This window comes from Ambystoma mexicanum, chromosome 6p, assembly GCF_040938575.1.
Source record: "Ambystoma mexicanum isolate Mex_15411 chromosome 6p, UKY_AmexF1_1, whole genome shotgun sequence".
Classification (NCBI taxonomy): Eukaryota; Metazoa; Chordata; class Amphibia; order Caudata; family Ambystomatidae; genus Ambystoma; species Ambystoma mexicanum.
In genome coordinates, this window is record NC_090935.1 from 707256340 (window position 1) to 707272861 (window position 16522).

A 16522-nucleotide genomic window follows, 5' to 3' on the forward strand; every position below is an offset into this window, starting at 1 on the left:
CCCCCGCTCATGCCCGTGTGTCTCTATCCTGCCCACCCACTCCCCGCTCATGCCCCGTGTGTCTCTCTCCCTCGCCCACACCCCCGCTCAGCCCCGTGTGTGTCTCACCCTCCCCCCCACCCCCTGCTCATGCCCCGTGTGTCTCTCCCCTCACCCCCTACTCATGCCCCGTTTGTCTCTCTCCCTCACCTCCCACCCCTGCTCATGGCCCGTGTGTCTCTCCCCTCACCCCCTACTCATGCCCCGTGTGTCTCTCTCCCTCCCCTCCCACCCCGGCTCATGCCCCGTGTGTCTCTCTCCCTCCCCCCACCCCCGCTCATGCCCCATTTGTCTCTATCCTACCCACCCACCCCCCGCTCATGCCCCGTGTGTCTCTCTCCCTCCCCCAACCCCCGCTCATGCCCCGTGTGTCTCTATCCTGACCACCCACCCCCCGCTCATGCCCCGTGTGTCTCTCTCCCTCCCCCCTCCCCTGCTCATGCCCCGTGTGTCTCTCTCCCTCCCCCCCACCCCCACTCATGCCCCATGTGTCTCTCTCCCTCCCCCACACCCCCGCTCATGCCCCGTGTGTGTCTCATCCTCCCCCCACCCCCTGCTCATGCCCCGTGTGTCTCTCCCCTCACCCCCTACTCATGCCCCGTGTGTCTCTAGCCCTCCCACCCACACCCCGCTCATGCCCCCTGTGTCTCTAGCCCTCCCACCCACCCCCGCTCATGCCCCGTGTGTCTTTATCCCGCCCACCCACCCCCCGCTCATGCCCCGTGTGTCTCAATCCCTCCCGCCCACCCCCCGCTCATGCCCCTATCCCTCCCACCCACCCCCCGCTCATGCCCAGTGTGTCACTATCCCTCCCACCCACCTCCCGCTCATGCCCCGTGTGTCTCTATCCCTCCCACCCACCCCCCGCTCACGCCCCGTGTGTCTCTATCCCTCCCACTCACCCCCCGCTCATGACCCGTGTGTCTCTATCCCTCCCACGCACCCCCCGCAAATGCCCCATGTGTCTCTCCCCTACCCCCCACCCCCTGCTCAAGCCCCGTGTGTCTCTTTATCTCCCACCCACCCCTGCTCATGCCTTGTGTGTCTCTATCCCTCCCACCCACCCCCCGCTCATGCCTCGTGTGTCTCTATTCCTCCCACCCACCCCCCACTCATGCCCCGTGTGTCTCTATCCATCCCACCCACCCCCCTCTCATGCCCCGTGTGTCTTTATCCCTCCAACCCACCCCCCGCTCATGCCTGTGTGTCTCTATCCTGCCCACCCACTCCCCGCTCATGCCCCGTGTGTCTCTCACCCTCCCCCACACCCCCGCTCATGCCCCGTGTGTGTCTCACCCTCCCCCCACCCCCTGCTCATGCCCCGTGTGTCTCTCCCCTCACCCCCTACTCATGCCCCGTGTGTCTCTCTCCCTCCCCTCCCACCCCTGCTCATGGCCCGTGTGTCTCTCCCCTCACCCCCTACTCATGCCCCGTGTGTCTCTCTCCCTCCCCTCCCACCCCGGCTCATGCCCCGTTTGTCTCTCTCCCTCCCCACACCCCCGCTCATGCCCCATTTGTCTCTATCCTGCCCAGCCACTCCCCGCTCATGCCCCGTGTGTCTCTCTCCCTCCCCCCACCCCCGCTCATGCCCCGTGTGTCTTTATCCTGCCCACCCACCCCCCGCTCATGCCCCGTGTGTCTCTCTCCCTCCCCCCACCCCCGCTCATGCCCCGTGTGTCTCTCTCCCTCCCCCCATCCCCGCTCATGCCCCATGTGTCTCTCTCCCTCCCCCACACCCCCGCACATGCCCCGTGTGTGTCTCACCCTCCCCCCCACCCCCTGCTCATGCCCCGTGTGTCTCTCCCCTCACCCCCTACTCATGCCCCGTGTGTCTCTTTACCTCCCCTCCCACCCCCGCTCATGCTCCGTGTGTCCCTCTCCCTCCCCCACCCCCGCTCATGCCCAGTTTGTCTCTCTCCCTCCCCACACCCCCGCTCATGCCCTGTGTGTCTCTCTCCCTCCCCACCACACCCGCTCATGCCCCGTGTGGCTCTAGACCTCCCACCCACCCCCATGCGTGTCTCTAGCCCTCCAACCCCCCCGCACATGCCCCGTGTGTCTCTAGCCCTCCCACCCCCCGCTCATGCCCCCTGTGTCTCTATCCCTCCCACCCATCCCCCGCTCATGCCCCGTGTGTCTCTATTTCGCCCACCCACCCCCGCTCATGCCCCGTGTGTCTCTATCCCTCCCACCCACCCCCCGCTCATGCCCTGTGTGTTTCCATCCCTCTCCCCCACCCCCCGCTCATGCCCTGTGTGTCTCTATCCCCTCCCGCCCACCCCCCGCTCATGCCCCGTGTGTCTCTGTCCCTCCCACCCACCCCCGCTCATGCCCCGTTTGTCTCTCTTCCTCCCCTCACCCCTGCTCATGCCCAGTGTGTCTCTAAAACCTCCCGCCCACCCCCCGCTCATGGCCTGTGTGTCTCTATCCCTCCCGCCCACCCCCCGCTCATGCCCCGTGTGTCTCTCTCCCTCTCCCACACCCCCCGCTCATGCCCCGTGTGTCTCTCTCCCTCCCCCCACTCTCGCTCATGCCCCGTGTGTCTCTCTCCCTCCCCCCATCCCCGCTCATGCCCCATGTGTCTCTCTCCCTCCCCCACACCCCCGCTCATGCCCCGTGTGTGTCTCACCCTCCCCCCCACCCCCTGCTCATGCCCCGTGTGTCTCTCCCCTCACCCCCTACTCATGGCCCGTGTGTCTCTTTACCTCCCCTCCCACCCCCGCTCATGCCCCGTGTGTCCCTCTCCCTCCCCCACCCCCGCTCATGCCCAGTTTGTCTCTCTTTCCCCCCCCACCCCCGCTCATGCCCTGTGTGTCTCTCTCCCTCCCCACCACACCCGCTCATGCCCCGTGTGGCTCTAGACCTCCCACCCACCCCCATGCGTGTCTCTAGCCCTCCAACCCCCCCGCTCATGCCCCGTGTGTCTCTAGCCCTCCCACCCCCCGCTCATGCCCCCTGTGTCTCTATCCCTCCCACCCATCCCCCGCTCATGCCCCGTGTGTCTCTATTTCGCCCACCCACCCCCGCTCATGCCCCTGTGTCTCTATCCCTCCCACCCACCCCCCGCTCATGCCCTGTGTGTTTCCATCCCTCTCCCCCACCCCCCGCTCATGCCCTGTGTGTCTCTATCCCCTCCCGCCCACCCCCCGCTCATGCCCCGTGTGTCTCTGTCCCTCCCACCCACCCCCGCTCATGCCCCGTTTGTCTCTCTTCCTCCCCTCACCCCTGCTCATGCCCTGTGTGTCTCTATCCCTCCCGCCCACCCCCCGCTCATGCTCCGTGTGTCTCTCTCCCTCTCCCACACCCCCCGCTCATGCCCCGTGTGTCTCTCTCCCTCCCCCCACTCTCGCTCATGCCCTGTGTGTCTCTCTCCCTCCCCCCACCCCCGCTCATGCCCCATGTGTCTCTCTCCCTCCCCCACGCCCCCGCTCATGCCCTTTGTGTCTCTCTCCCTCCCCTCCCACCCCCGCTCATGCCCCGTGTGTCCCTCTCCCTCCCCCCACCCCCGCTCATGCCCAGTTTGTCTATCTCCCTCCCCCCCACCCCCGCTCATGCCCCATGTGTCTCTCTCACTCCCCCCACCCCCGCTCATGCCCCGTGTGGCTCTAGATCTCCCACCCACCCCTTGCGTGTCTCTAGCCCTCCCAACCCCCGCTCATGCCCCGTGTGTCTCTCTCCCTCCCCTCCCACCCCCGCTCATGCCCCGTGTGTCCCTCTCCCTCCCCCACCCCCGCTCATGCCCAGTTTGTCTCTCTCCCTCCCCCCACTCCTGCTCATGCACCGTGTGTCTCTCTCCCTCCCCACCACACCCGCTCATGCCCCGTGTGGCTCTAGCCCTTCCACCCACACCCCGCTCATGCCCCCTGTGTCTCTATCCCTCCCACCCACACCCCGCTCATGCCCCCTGTGTCTCTATCCCTCCCACCCACCCCCACTCATGCCCCGTGTGTCTCTATCCCTCCCACCCACCCACCGCTCATGCCCCGTGTCTCTCTATCCCGCCCACCCACCCCCGCTCATGCCCCGTGTGTCTCTATCCCTCCCACCCACCCACCGCTCATGCCCCGTGTGTCTACATCCGGCTCCCCAACCCCCCGCTCATGCCCGGTATGTCTCTATCCCCTCCTGCCCACCCCCCGCTCATGCCCCGTTTGTCTCTCTTCCTCCCCTCACCCCTGCTCATGCCCCGTGTGTCTCTATCCCACCCGCCCACCCCCCGCTCATGCCCTGTGTGTCTCTATCCCTCCCGCCCACCCCCCGCTCATGCCCCGTGTGTCTCTCTCCCTCCCCCCACCCCCGCTCATGCCCCATGTGTCTCTCTCCCTCCCCTCCCACCCCCGCTCATGCCCCGTGTGTCCCTCTCCCTCCCCCCACCCCCGCTCATGCCCAGTTTGTCTCTCTCTCTCCCCCCCACCCCCGCTCATGCCCCATGTGTCTCTCTCCCTCCCCCCACCCCCGCTCATGCCCCGTGTGGCTCTAGATCTCCCACCCACCCCCTGCGTGTCTCTAGCCCTCCCAACCCCCGCTCATGCCCCGTGTGTCTCTCTCCCTCCCCTCCCACCCCCGCTCATGCCCCGTGTGTCTCTCTCCCTCCCCCCACTCTCGCTCATGCCCTGTGTGTCTCTCTCCCTCCCCCCACCCCCGCTCATGCCCCATGTGTCTCTCTCCCTCCCCCACACCCCCGCTCATGCCCTTTGTGTCTCTCTCCCTCCCCTCCCACCCCCGCTCATGCCCCGTGTGTCCCTCTCCCTCCCCCCACCCCCGCTCATGCGCAGTTTGTCTCTCTCCCTCCCCCCCACCCCCGCTCATGCCCCATGTGTCTCTCTCCCTCCCCCCACCCCCGCTCATGCCCCGTGTGGCTCTAGATCTCCCACCCACCCCCTGCGTGTCTCTAGCCCTCCAACCCCCCCGCACATGCCCCGTGTGTCTCTAGACCTCCCACCCCCCGCTCATGCCCCCTGTGTCTCTATCCCTCCCACCCACACCCCGCTCATGCCCCGTGTCTCTCTATCCCGCCCACCCACCCCCGCTCATGCCCCGTGTGTCTCTATCACTCCCACCCACCCACCGCTCATCCCCCCTGTGTCTCCATCCCGCTCCCCAACCCCCCGCTCATGCCCGGTATGTCTCTATCCCCTCCTGCCCACCCCCCGCTCATGCCCCGTTTGTCTCTCTTCCTCCCCTCACCCCTGCTCATGCCCCGTGTGTCTCTATCCCTCCCGCCCACCCCCCGCTCATGCCCTGTGTGTCTCTATCCCTCCCGCCCACCCCCCGCTCATGCCCCGTGTGTCTCTCTCCCTCCCCCACACCCCCCGCTCATGACCCGTGTGTCTCTCTCCCTCCCCCCACTCTCGCTCATGCCCTGTGTGTCTCTCTCCCTCCCCCCACCCCCGCTCATGCCCCATGTGTCTCTCTCCCTCCCCCACACCCCCGCTCATGCCCTTTGTGTCTCTCTCCCTCCCCTCCCACCCCCGCTCATGCCCCGTGTGTCCCTCTCACTCCCCCCACCCCCGCTCATGCCCAGTTTGTCTCTCTCCCTCCCCCCCACCCCCGCTCATGCCCCGTGTGTCCCTCTCACTCCCCCCACCCCCGCTCATGCCCTGTGTGTCTCTCTCCCTCCCCTCCCACCCCCGCTCATGCCCCGTGTGTCTCTCTCCCTCCCCTCCCACCCCCGCTCATGTCCCGTGTGGCTCTAGACCTCCCACCCACCCCCATGTGTGTCTCTAGCCCTCCAACCCCCCCGCTCATGCCCCGTGTGTCTCTAGCCCTTCCACCCCCCGCTCATGCCCCCTGTGTCTCTATCCCTCCCACAAACACCCCGCTCATGCCCCATGTCTCTCTATCCCGCCCAACCACCCCCGCTCATGCCCCGTGTTTCTCTATCCCTCCCACCCACCCACCGCTCATGCCCTGTGTGTCTCCATCCCCTCCTGCCCACCCCCCGCTCATGCCCCGTGTGTCTCTGTCCCTCCCACCCACCCCTGCTCATGCCCCGTTTTTCTCTCTTCCTCCCCCCACCCCTTCTCATGCCCCGTGTGTCTCTATCCCTCCCGCCCACCCCCCGCTCATGCCCTGTGTGTCTCTATCCCTCCCGCCCACCCCCTGCTCATGCCCCGTGTGTCTCTCTCCATCCCCCCACCCCCCGCTCACGCCCCGTGTGTCTCTCTCCCTCCCCCCACTCTCGCTCATGCCCCGTGTGTCTCTCTCCCTCCCCCCACCCCCGCTCATGCCCCATGTGTCTCTCTCCCTCCCCCACACCCCCGCTCATGCCCTTTGTGTCTCTCTCCCTCCCCTCCCACCCCCGCTCATGCCCCGTGTGTCCCTCTCCCTCCCCCCACCCCCGCTCATTCCCAGTTTGTCTCTCTCCCTCCCCCCCACCCCCGCTCATGCTCCATGTGTCTCTCTCCCTCCCCCCACCCCCGCTCATGCCCCCTGTGTCTCTCTCCCTCCCCCCACCCCCGCTCATGCCCCATGTGTCTCTCTCCCTCCCCCACACCCCCGCTCATGCCCCGTGTGTGTCTCACCCTCCCCCCACCCCCTGCTCATGCCCCGTGTGTCTCTCCCCTCACCCCCTACTCATGCCCCGTGTGTCTCTTTACCTCCCCTCCCACCCCCGCTCATGCCCTGTGTGTCCCTCTCCCTCCCCCACCCCCGCTCATGCCCAGTTTGTCTCTCTCCCTCCCCCCACCCCCGCTCATGCCCCGTGTGTCTCTCTCCCTCCCCACCACACCCGCTCATGCCCCGTGTGGCTCTAGCCCTCCCACCCACCCCCATGCGTGTCTCTAGCCCTCCAACCCCCCCGCTCATGCCCCGTATGTCTCTAGCCCTCCCACCCCCCGCTCATGCCCCCTGTGTCTCTATCCCTCCCACCCACCCCCCGCTCATGCCCCGTGTGTCTCTATTTCGCCCACCCACCCCCGCTCATGCCCCGTGTGTCTCTATCCCTCCTACCCACCCCCCGCTCATGCCCCGTGTGTTTCCATCCCTCTCCCCCACCCCCCGCTCATGCCCTGTGTGTCTCTATCCCCTCCCGCCCACCCCCCGCTCATGCCCCGTGTGTCTCTGTCCCTCCCACCCACCCCCGCTCATGCCCCGTTTGTCTCTCTTCCTCCCCTCACCCCTGCTCATGCCCCATGTGTCTCTATCCCTCCCGCCCACCCCCCGCTCATGCCCTGTGTGTCTCTATCCCTCCCGCCCACCCCCTGCTCATGCCCCGTGTGTCTCTCTCCCTCCCCCACACCCCCCGCTCATGCCCCGTGTGTCTCTCTCCCTCCCCCCACTCTCGCTCATGCCCTGTGTGTCTCTCTCCCTCCCCCCACCCCTGCTCATGCCCCATGTGTCTCTCTCCCTCCCCCACACCCCCGCTCATGTCCTTTGTGTCTCTCTCCCTCCCCTCCCACCCCCGCTCATGCCCCGTGTGTCCCTCTCCCTCCCCCCACCCCCGCTCATGCCCAGTTTGTCTCTCTCCCTCCCCCCCACCCCCGCTCATGCCCTATGTGTCTCTCTCCCTCCCCCCACCCCCGCTCATGCCCCGTGTGGCTCTAGATCTCCCACCCACCCCCTGCGTGTCTCTAGCCCTCTCACCCCCCGCTCATGCCCCGTGTGTCTCTCTCCCTCCCCTCCCACCCCCGCTCATGCCCCGTTTGTCCCTCTCCCTCCCCCCACCCCGCTCATGCCCAGTTTGTCTCTCTCCCTCCCCCCACTCCTGCTCATGCCCCGTGTGTCTCTCTCCCTCCCCACCACACCCGCTCATGCCCCGTGTGGCTCTAGCCCTCCCACCCACCCCCATGCGTGTCTCTAGCCCTCCAACCCCCCCGCTCATGCCCCGTGTGTCTCTAGCCCTCCCACCCCCCGCTCATGCCCCGTGTGTCTCTCTCCCTCCCCTCCCACCCCCGCTCATGCCCCGTGTGTCCCTCTCCCTCCCCCCACCCCCGCTCATGCCCAGTTTGTCTCTCTCCCTCCCCCCACTCCTGCTCATGCCCCGTGTGTCTCTCTCCCTCCCCACCACACCCGCTCATGCCCCGTGTGGCTCTAGCCCTCCCACCCACCCACATGCGTGTCTCTAGCCCTCCAACCCCCCCGCTCATGCCCTGTGTGTCTCTAGCCCTCCCACCCCCCGCTCATGCCCCCTGTGTCTCTATCCCTCCTACCCACACCCCGCTCATGCCCCGTGTCTCTCTATCCCGCCCACCCACCCCCGCTCATGCCCCGTGTGTCTCTATCCCTCCCACCCACCCACCGCTCATGCCCCGTGTGTCTCCATCCCGCTCCCCAACCCCCCGCTCATGCCCGGTGTGTCTCTAGCCCTCCCACCCACCCACATGCGTGTCTCTAGCCCTCCAACCCCCCCGCTCATGCCCTGTGTGTCTCTAGCCCTCCCACCCCCCGCTCATGCCCCCTGTGTCTCTATCCCTCCTACCCACACCCCGCTCATGCCCCGTGTCTCTCTATCCCGCCCACCCACCCCCGCTCATGCCCCGTGTGTCTCTATCCCTCCCACCCACCCACCGCTCATGCCCCGTGTGTCTCCATCCCGCTCCCCCACCCCCCGCTCATGCCCCGTGTGTCTCTGACCCTCCCACCTACCCTCGCTCATGCCCCATTTGTCTCTCTTCCTCCCCCCACCCCTGCTCATGCCCCGTGTGTCTCTATCCCTACCGCCCACCCCCCTCTCATGCCCCGTGTGTCTCTCTCCATCCCCCCTACCCCCCGCTCACGCCCTGTGTGTCTCTCTCCCTCCCCCCCACTCTCGCTCATGCCCCGTGTGTCTCTCTCCCTCCCCCCACCCCCGCTCATGCCCCATGTGTCTCTCTCCCTCCCCCACACCCCCGCTCATGCCGTTTGTGTCTCTCTCCCTCCCCTCCAACCCCCGCTCATGCCCCGTGTGTCCCTCCCTCCCCCCACCCCCGCTCATGCTCAGTTTGTCTCTCTCCCTCCCCCCACCCCCGCTCATGCCCCATGTGTCTCTCTCCCTCCCCCCACCCCCGCTCATGCCCCGTGTGGCTCTAGATCTCCCACCCACCCCCTGCGTGTCTCTTGCCCTCCAACCCCCCGCTCATGCCCCGTATGTCTTTAGCCCTCCCACCCCCCGCTCATGCCCCTTGTGTGTCTCTCCCTACCCCCACCCCCTGCTCATGCCCCGTTTGTCTCTCCCCTCACCCCCTACTCATGCCCCGTGTGTCTCTAGCCCTCCCACCCACCCCCCGCTCATGCCCCGTGTGTCTCTATCCCTCCCGCCCACCCCCCGCTCATGCCCCGTGTGTCTCTATCCCTCCCGCCCACCCCCCGATCATGCCCCGTGTGTCTCTATCCCTCCTGACCACCCCCCGCTCATGCCCCGTGTGTCTCTATCTATCCCTCCCCCCACCCCCTGCTCATGCCCTGTGTGTCTCTCCCCTCACCCCCTACTCATGCCCTGTGTGTCTCTCCCCTCACCCCCTACTCATGCCCTGTGTGTCTCTAGCCCTCCCACCCACCCTCCGCTCATGCCCCTGGCCATCCCCCCACCCCCTGCTCATGCCCTGTGTGTCTCTCCCCTCACCCCCTACTCATGCCCTGTGTGTCTCTCCCCTCACCCCCTACTCATGCCCCGTGCATCTCTATCCCTCCCACCCACCCCCCGCTCATGCCCCGTGTGTCTCTACTCTAAAACCCCCGCTCATGCCCCATGTATCTCTATCCCTCCCACCCACCCCCCGCTCATGAAAGATGTGTCTCTATCCCTACCACCCACCCCCCGCTCATGCCCCGTGTGTCGTCCATCCCCCCAACCCCCGCTCATGCCCCGTGTGTCTCTCCCCCCTCACCCCCGCTCACGCCCTGTGTGTGTCTCTCCCTCCCCCCACCCCCGCGCATGCCCTGTGTCTCTCTCCCTCCCCCCAACCCCGCTTATGCCCCGTGTGTGTCTCTCCCTCCCTCCCACCCCCGCTCATGCCCCGTGTGTGTCTCTCCCCCCCACCCCCGCTCATGCCACGTGTGTCTCTCTCCCTCCCGCTCACCCCCCGCTCATCCCCCGTGTGTCTCTAGTGCTGCCACCCACCCCCGCTCATGCCCCGTGTGTGTCTCTCCCTCCCCCCCACCGCCCGCTCATGCCCTGTGTGTCTCTAGCCCTCCCACCCACCCTCCGCTCATGCCCCTATCCCTCTCACCCACCCCCCGCTCATGCTCCGTGTGTCTCTAGAGATCCCCCCCACCCCCTGCTCATGCCCCATGTGTCTCTCCCCCCACCCCCTGCTCATGCCCCGTGTGTCTCTCCCACCCACCCCCGCTCATGCCCCGTGTGTTTCTCCCCTCCCACCCACCCCCCGCTAATGCCCTATGTGTCTCTCACCTCCGACCCACCCCCTGCTAATGCCCCGTGTGTCTCTCACCTCCCACCCACCTCCCGCTCATGCCCCATGTGTCTCTCCCCTCCCACCCACCCCCCACTCACGCACCGTGTGTCTCTCCCCTCGCATCCACCCCCCGCTCATGCCCCATGTGTCTCTCCCCTCCCACCCACCCCCCACTCATGCCCCGTGTGTCTCTAACCTCCCACCCACCCCCGTGTGTCTCTCCCCTCCCACCAACCCCCTGCTCAAGCCCCGTGTGTGTCTCCTCTACCACCCACCCCCTGCTCATGCCCCGTGTGTCTCTGTCCCTCCCACCCACCCCCGCTCATGCCCCGTTTGTCTCTCTTCCTCCCCCCACCCCCTTCTCATGCCCCGTGTGTCTCTATCCCTCCTGCCCACCCCCCGCTCATGCCCTGTGTGTCTCTATCCCTCCCGTCCACCCCCTGCTCATGCCCCCTGTATCTCTCTCCATCCCACCACCCCCCGCTCACGCCCCGTGTGTCTCTCTCCCTCCCCCCACTCTCGCTCATGCCCCGTGTGTCTCTCTCCCTCCCCCCACCCCCGCTCATGCCCCATGTGTCTCTCTCCCTCCCCCACACCCCCGCTCATGCCCTTTGTGTCTCTCTCCCTCCCCTCCCACCCCCGCTCATGCCCCGTGTGTCCCTCTCCCTCCCCCCACCCCCGCTCATGCCCAGTTTGTCTCTCTCCCTCCCCCCAACCCCGCTCATGCCCCGTGTGTGTCTCTCCCTCCCTCCCACCCCCGCTCATGCCCCATGTGTGTCTCGACCTCCCCCCCACCTCCGCTCATGCCACGTGTGTCTCTCTCCCTCCCGCTCACCCCCCGCTCATCCCCCGTGTGTCTCTAGTGCTCCCACCCACCCCCCGCTCATGCCCCGTGTGTGTCTCTCCCTCCCCCCCACCGCCCGCTCATGCCCTGTGTGTCTCTAGCCCTCCCACCCACCCTCCGCTCATGCCCCTATCCCTCCCACCCACCCCCCGCTCATGCTCCGTGTGTCTCTAGCCCTCCCCCCACCCCCTGCTCATGCCCCATGTGTCTCTCCCCCCACCCCCTGCTCATGCCCCGTGTGTCTCTCTCCATCCCCCCTACCCCCCGCTCACGCCCTGTGTGTCTCTCTCCCTCCCCCCCACTCTCGCTCATGCCCCGTGTGTCTCTCTCCCTCCCCCCACCCCCGCTCATGCCCCATGTGTCTCTCTCCCTCCCCCACACCCCCACTCATGCCGTTTGTGTCTCTCTCCCTCCCCTCCCACCCCCGCTCATGCCCCGTGTGTCCCTCCCTCCCCCCACCCCCGCTCATGCCCAGTTTGTCTCTCTCCCCTCCCCCCCACCCCCGCTCATGCCCCATGTGTCTCTCCCCCTCCCCCCCACCCCCGCTCATGCCCCGTGTGGCTCTAGATCTCCCACCCACCCCCTGCGTGTCTCTTGCCCTCCAACCCCCCGCTCATGCCCCGTATGTCTTTAGCCCTCCCACCCCCCGCTCATGCCCCTTGTGTGTCTCTCCCTACCCCCACCCCCCTGCTCATGCCCCGTTTGTCTCTCCCCTCACCCTCTACTCATGCCCCGTGTGTCTCTAGCCCTCCCACCCACCCCCCGCTAATGCCCCGTGTGTCTCTATCCCTCCCGCCCTCCCCCCCGCTCTTGCCCCGTGTGTCTCTATCCCTCCCGCCCACCCCCCGATCATGCCCCGTGTGTCTCTATCCCTCCTGACCACCCCCCGCTCATGCCCGTGTGTCTCTATCTATCCCTCCCCCCACCCCCTGCTCATGCCCTGTGTGTCTCTCCCCTCACCCCCTACTCATGCCCTGTGTGTCTCTCCCCCTCACCCCCTACTCATGCCCTGTGTGTCTCTAGCCCTCCCACCCACCCTCCGCTCATGCCCCTGGCCATCCCCCCACCCCCTGCTCATGCCCTGTGTGTCTCTCCCCTCACCCCCTACTCATGCCCTGTGTGTCTCTCCCCTCACCCCCTACTCATGCCCCGTGCATCTCTATCCCTCCCACCCACCCCCCGCTCATGCCCCGTGTGTCTCTACTCTAAAACCCCCGCTCATGCCCCATGTATCTCTATCCCTCCCACCCACCCCCCGCTCATGAAAGATGTGTCTCTATCCCTACCACCCACCCCCCGCTCATGCCCCGTGTGTCGTCCATCCCCCCAACCCCCGCTCATGCCCCGTGTGTCTCTCCCCCCTCACCCCCGCTCACGCCCTGTGTGTGTCTCTCCCTCCCCCCACCCCCGCGCATGCCCTGTGTCTCTCTCCCTCCCCCCAACCCCGCTTATGCCCCGTGTGTGTCTCTCCCTCCCTCCCACCCCCGCTCATGCCCCGTGTGTGTCTCTCCCCCCACCCCCGCTCATGCCACGTGCGTCTCTCTCCCTCCCGCTCACCCCCCGCTCATCCCCCGTGTGTCTCTAGTGCTGCCACCCACCCCCCGCTCATGCCCCGTGTGTGTCTCTCCCTCCCCCCCACCGCCCGCTCATGCCCTGTGTGTCTCTAGCCCTCCCACCCACCCTCCGCTCATGCCCCTATCCCTCTCACCCACCCCCCGCTCATGCTCCGTGTGTCTCTAGAGATCCCCCCACCCCCTGCTCATGCCCCATGTGTCTCTCCCCCCACCCCCTGCTCATGCCCCGTGTGTCTCTAGCCCTCCCACCCCCTGCTCATGCCCGTGTGTCTCTCCCACCCCCGCTCATGCCCCGTGTGTCTCTCCCCTCCCCCCACCCCCGCTCATGCCCCATGTGTCTCTCCCCTCCCACCCACCCCCGCTCATGCCCCGTGTGTTTCTCCCCTCCCACCCACCCCCCGCTAATGCCCTATGTGTCTCTCACCTCCGACCCACCCCCTGCTAATGCCCCGTGTGTCTCTCACCTCCCACCCACCTCCCGCTCATGCCCCATGTGTCTCTCCCCTCCCACCCACCCCCCACTCACGCACCGTGTGTCTCTCCCCTCGCATCCACCCCCCGCTCATGCCCCATGTGTCTCTCCCCTCCCACCCACCCCCCACTCATGCCCCGTGTGTCTCTAACCTCCCACCCACCCCCGTGTGTCTCTTCCCTCCCACCAACCCCCTGCTCAAGCCCCGTGTGTGTCTCCTCTACCACCCACCCCCTGCTCATGCCCCGTGTGTCTCTGTCCCTCCCACCCACCCCCGCTCATGCCCCGTTTGTCTCTCTTCCTCCCCCCACCCCTTCTCATGCCCCGTGTGTATCTATCCCTCCCGCCCACCCCCCGCTCATGCCCTGTGTGTCTCTATCCCTCCCGTCCACCCCCTGCTCATGCCCCCTGTGTCTCTCTCCATCCCCCCACCCCCCGCTCACGCCCCGTGTGTCTCTCTCCCTCCCCCCACTCTCGCTCATGCCCCGTGTGTCTCTCTCCCTCCCCCCCACCCCCGCTCATGCCCCATGTGTCTCTCTCCCTCCCCCACACCCCCGCTCATGCCCTTTGTGTCTCTCTCCCTCCCCTCCCACCCCCGCTCATGCCCCGTGTGTCCCTCTCCCTCCCCCCACCCCCGCTCATGCCCAGTTTGTCTCTCTCCCTCCCCCCAACCCCGCTCATGCCCCGTGTGTGTCTCTCCCTCCCTCCCACCCCCGCTCATGCCCCGTGTGTGTCTCTCCCTCCCCCCACCCCGCTCATGCCACGTGTGTCTCTCTCCCTCCCGCTCACCCCCCGCTCATCCCCGTGTGTCTCTAGTGCTCCCACCCACCCCCCGCTCATGCCCCGTGTGTGTCTCTCCCTCCCCCCCACCGCCCGCTCATGCCCTGTGTGTCTCTAGCCCTCCCACCCACCCTCCGCTCATGCCCCTATCCCTCCCACCCACCCCCCGCTCATGCTCCGTGTGTCTCTAGCCCTCCCCCCACCCCCTGCTCATGCCCCATGTGTCTCTCCCCCCACCCCCTGCTCATGCCCCGTGTGTCTCTAGCCCTCCCACCCCCTGCTCATGCCCGTGTGTCTCTCCCACCCCGCTCATGCCCCGTGTGTCTCTCCCCCTCCCCCCACCCCGCTCATGCCCCATGTGTCTCTCCCCTCCCACCCACCCCCGCTCATGCCCCGTGTGTTTTTCCCCTCCCACCCACCCCCCGCTAATGCCCCATGTGTCTCTCCCCTCCCACCCACCCCCTGCTAATGCCCCGTGTGTCTCTCACCTCCCACCCACCCCCCGCTCATGCCCCATGTGTCTCTCCCCTCCCACCCACCCCCCACTCACGCACCGTGTGTCTCTCCCCTCGCATCCACCCCCGCTCATGCCCCATGTGTCTCTCCCCTCCCACTCACCCCCCACTCATGCCCCGTGTGTCTCTCCCCTCCCACCCACCCCCCACTCATGCCCCATGTGTCTCTAACCTCCCACCCACCCCCGTGTGTCTCTCCCCTCCCACCCACCCCCTGCTCAAGCCCCGTGTGTGTCTCCTCTACCACCCACCCCCTGCTCATGCCCCGTGTGTCTCTGTCCCTCCCACCCACCCCCGCTCATGCCCCGTTTGTCTCTCTTCCTCCCCCCACCCCTTCTCATGCCCCGTGTGTCTCTATCCCTCCCCGCCCACCCCCCGCTCCTGCCCTGTGTGTCTCTATCCCTCCCGCCCACCCCCGCTCATGCCCCATGTGTCTCTCTCCCTCCCCACCCCCCCGCTCATGCCCTTTGTGCCTCTCTCCCTCCCCTCCCACCCCCGTTCATGCCCCGTGTGTCCCCTCTCCCTCCCCCCACCCCCGCTCATGCCCAGTTTGTCTCTCTCCCTCCCCCCCACCCCCGCTCATGCCCCATGTGTCTCTCTCCCTCCCCCCACCCCCGCTCATGCCCCGTGTGTCTCTCTCCCTCCCCCCCACCCCCGCTCATGCCCCATGTGTCTCTCTCCCTCCCCCACACCCCCGCTCATGCCCCGTGTGTGTCTCACCCTCCCCCACACCCCCTGCTCATGCCCCGTGTGTCTCTCCCCTCACCCCCTACTCATGCCCCGTATGTCTCTTTACCTCCCCTCCCACCCCCGCTCATGCCCCGTGTGTCCCTCTCCCTCCCCCACCCCCGCTCATGCCCAGTTTGTCTCTCTCCCTCCCCCCACCCCCGCTCATGCCCCGTGTGTCTCTCTCCCTCCCCACCACACCCGCTCATGCCCAGTGTGGCTCTAGCCCTCCCACCCACCCACATGCGTGTCTCTAGCCCTCCAACCCCCCCGCTCATGCCCCCTGTGTCTCTATCCCTCCCACCCCACCCCCGCTCATGCCCAGTTTGTCTCTCTCCCTCCCCCCCACCCCCGCTCATGCCCCGTGTGTCTCTATTTCGCCCACCCACCCCCGCTCATGCCCCGTGTGTCTCTATCCCTCCCACCCACCCCCCGCTCATGCCCCGTGTGTTTCCATCCCTCTCCCCCACCCCCCGCTCATGCCCTGTGTGTCTCTATCCCCTCCCGCCCACCCCCCGCTCATGCCCCGTGTGATTCTGTCCCTCCCATCCACCCCCGCTCATGCCCCGTTTGTCTCTCTTCCTCCCCTCACCCCTGCTTATGCCCCATGTGTCTCTATCCCTCCCGCCCACCCCCCGCTCATGCCCTGTGTGTCTCTATCCCTCCCGCCCACCCCCCGCTCATGCCCCGTGTGTCTCTCTCCCTCCCCCACACCCCCCGCTCATGCCCCGTGTGTCTCTCTCCCTCCCCCCACTCTCGCTCATGACCTGTGTGTCTCTCTCCCTCCCCCCACCCCCGCTCATGCCCATGTGTCTCTCTCCCTCCCCTCCCACCCCCGCTCATGCCCCGTGTGTCCCTCTCCCTTCCCCCACCCCCGCTCATGCCCCGTGTGTCCCTCTCCCTCCCCCCACCCCCGCTCATGCCCAGTTTGTCTCTCTCCCTCCCCCCCACCCCCGCTCATGCCCTATGTGTCTCTCTCCCTCCCCCCACCCCCGCTCATGCCCCGTGTGGCTCTAGATCTCCCACCCACCCCCTGCGTGTCTCTAGCCCTCCCACCCCCCCGCTCATGCCCCGTGTGTCTCTCTCCCTCCCCTCCCACCCCCGCTCATGCCCCGTGTGTCCCTCTCCTTCCCCCACCCCGCTCATGCCCAGTTTGTCTCTCTCCCTCCCCCCACTCCTGCTCATGCCCCGTGTGTCTCTCTCCCTCCCCACCACACCCGCTCATGCCCCGTGTGGCT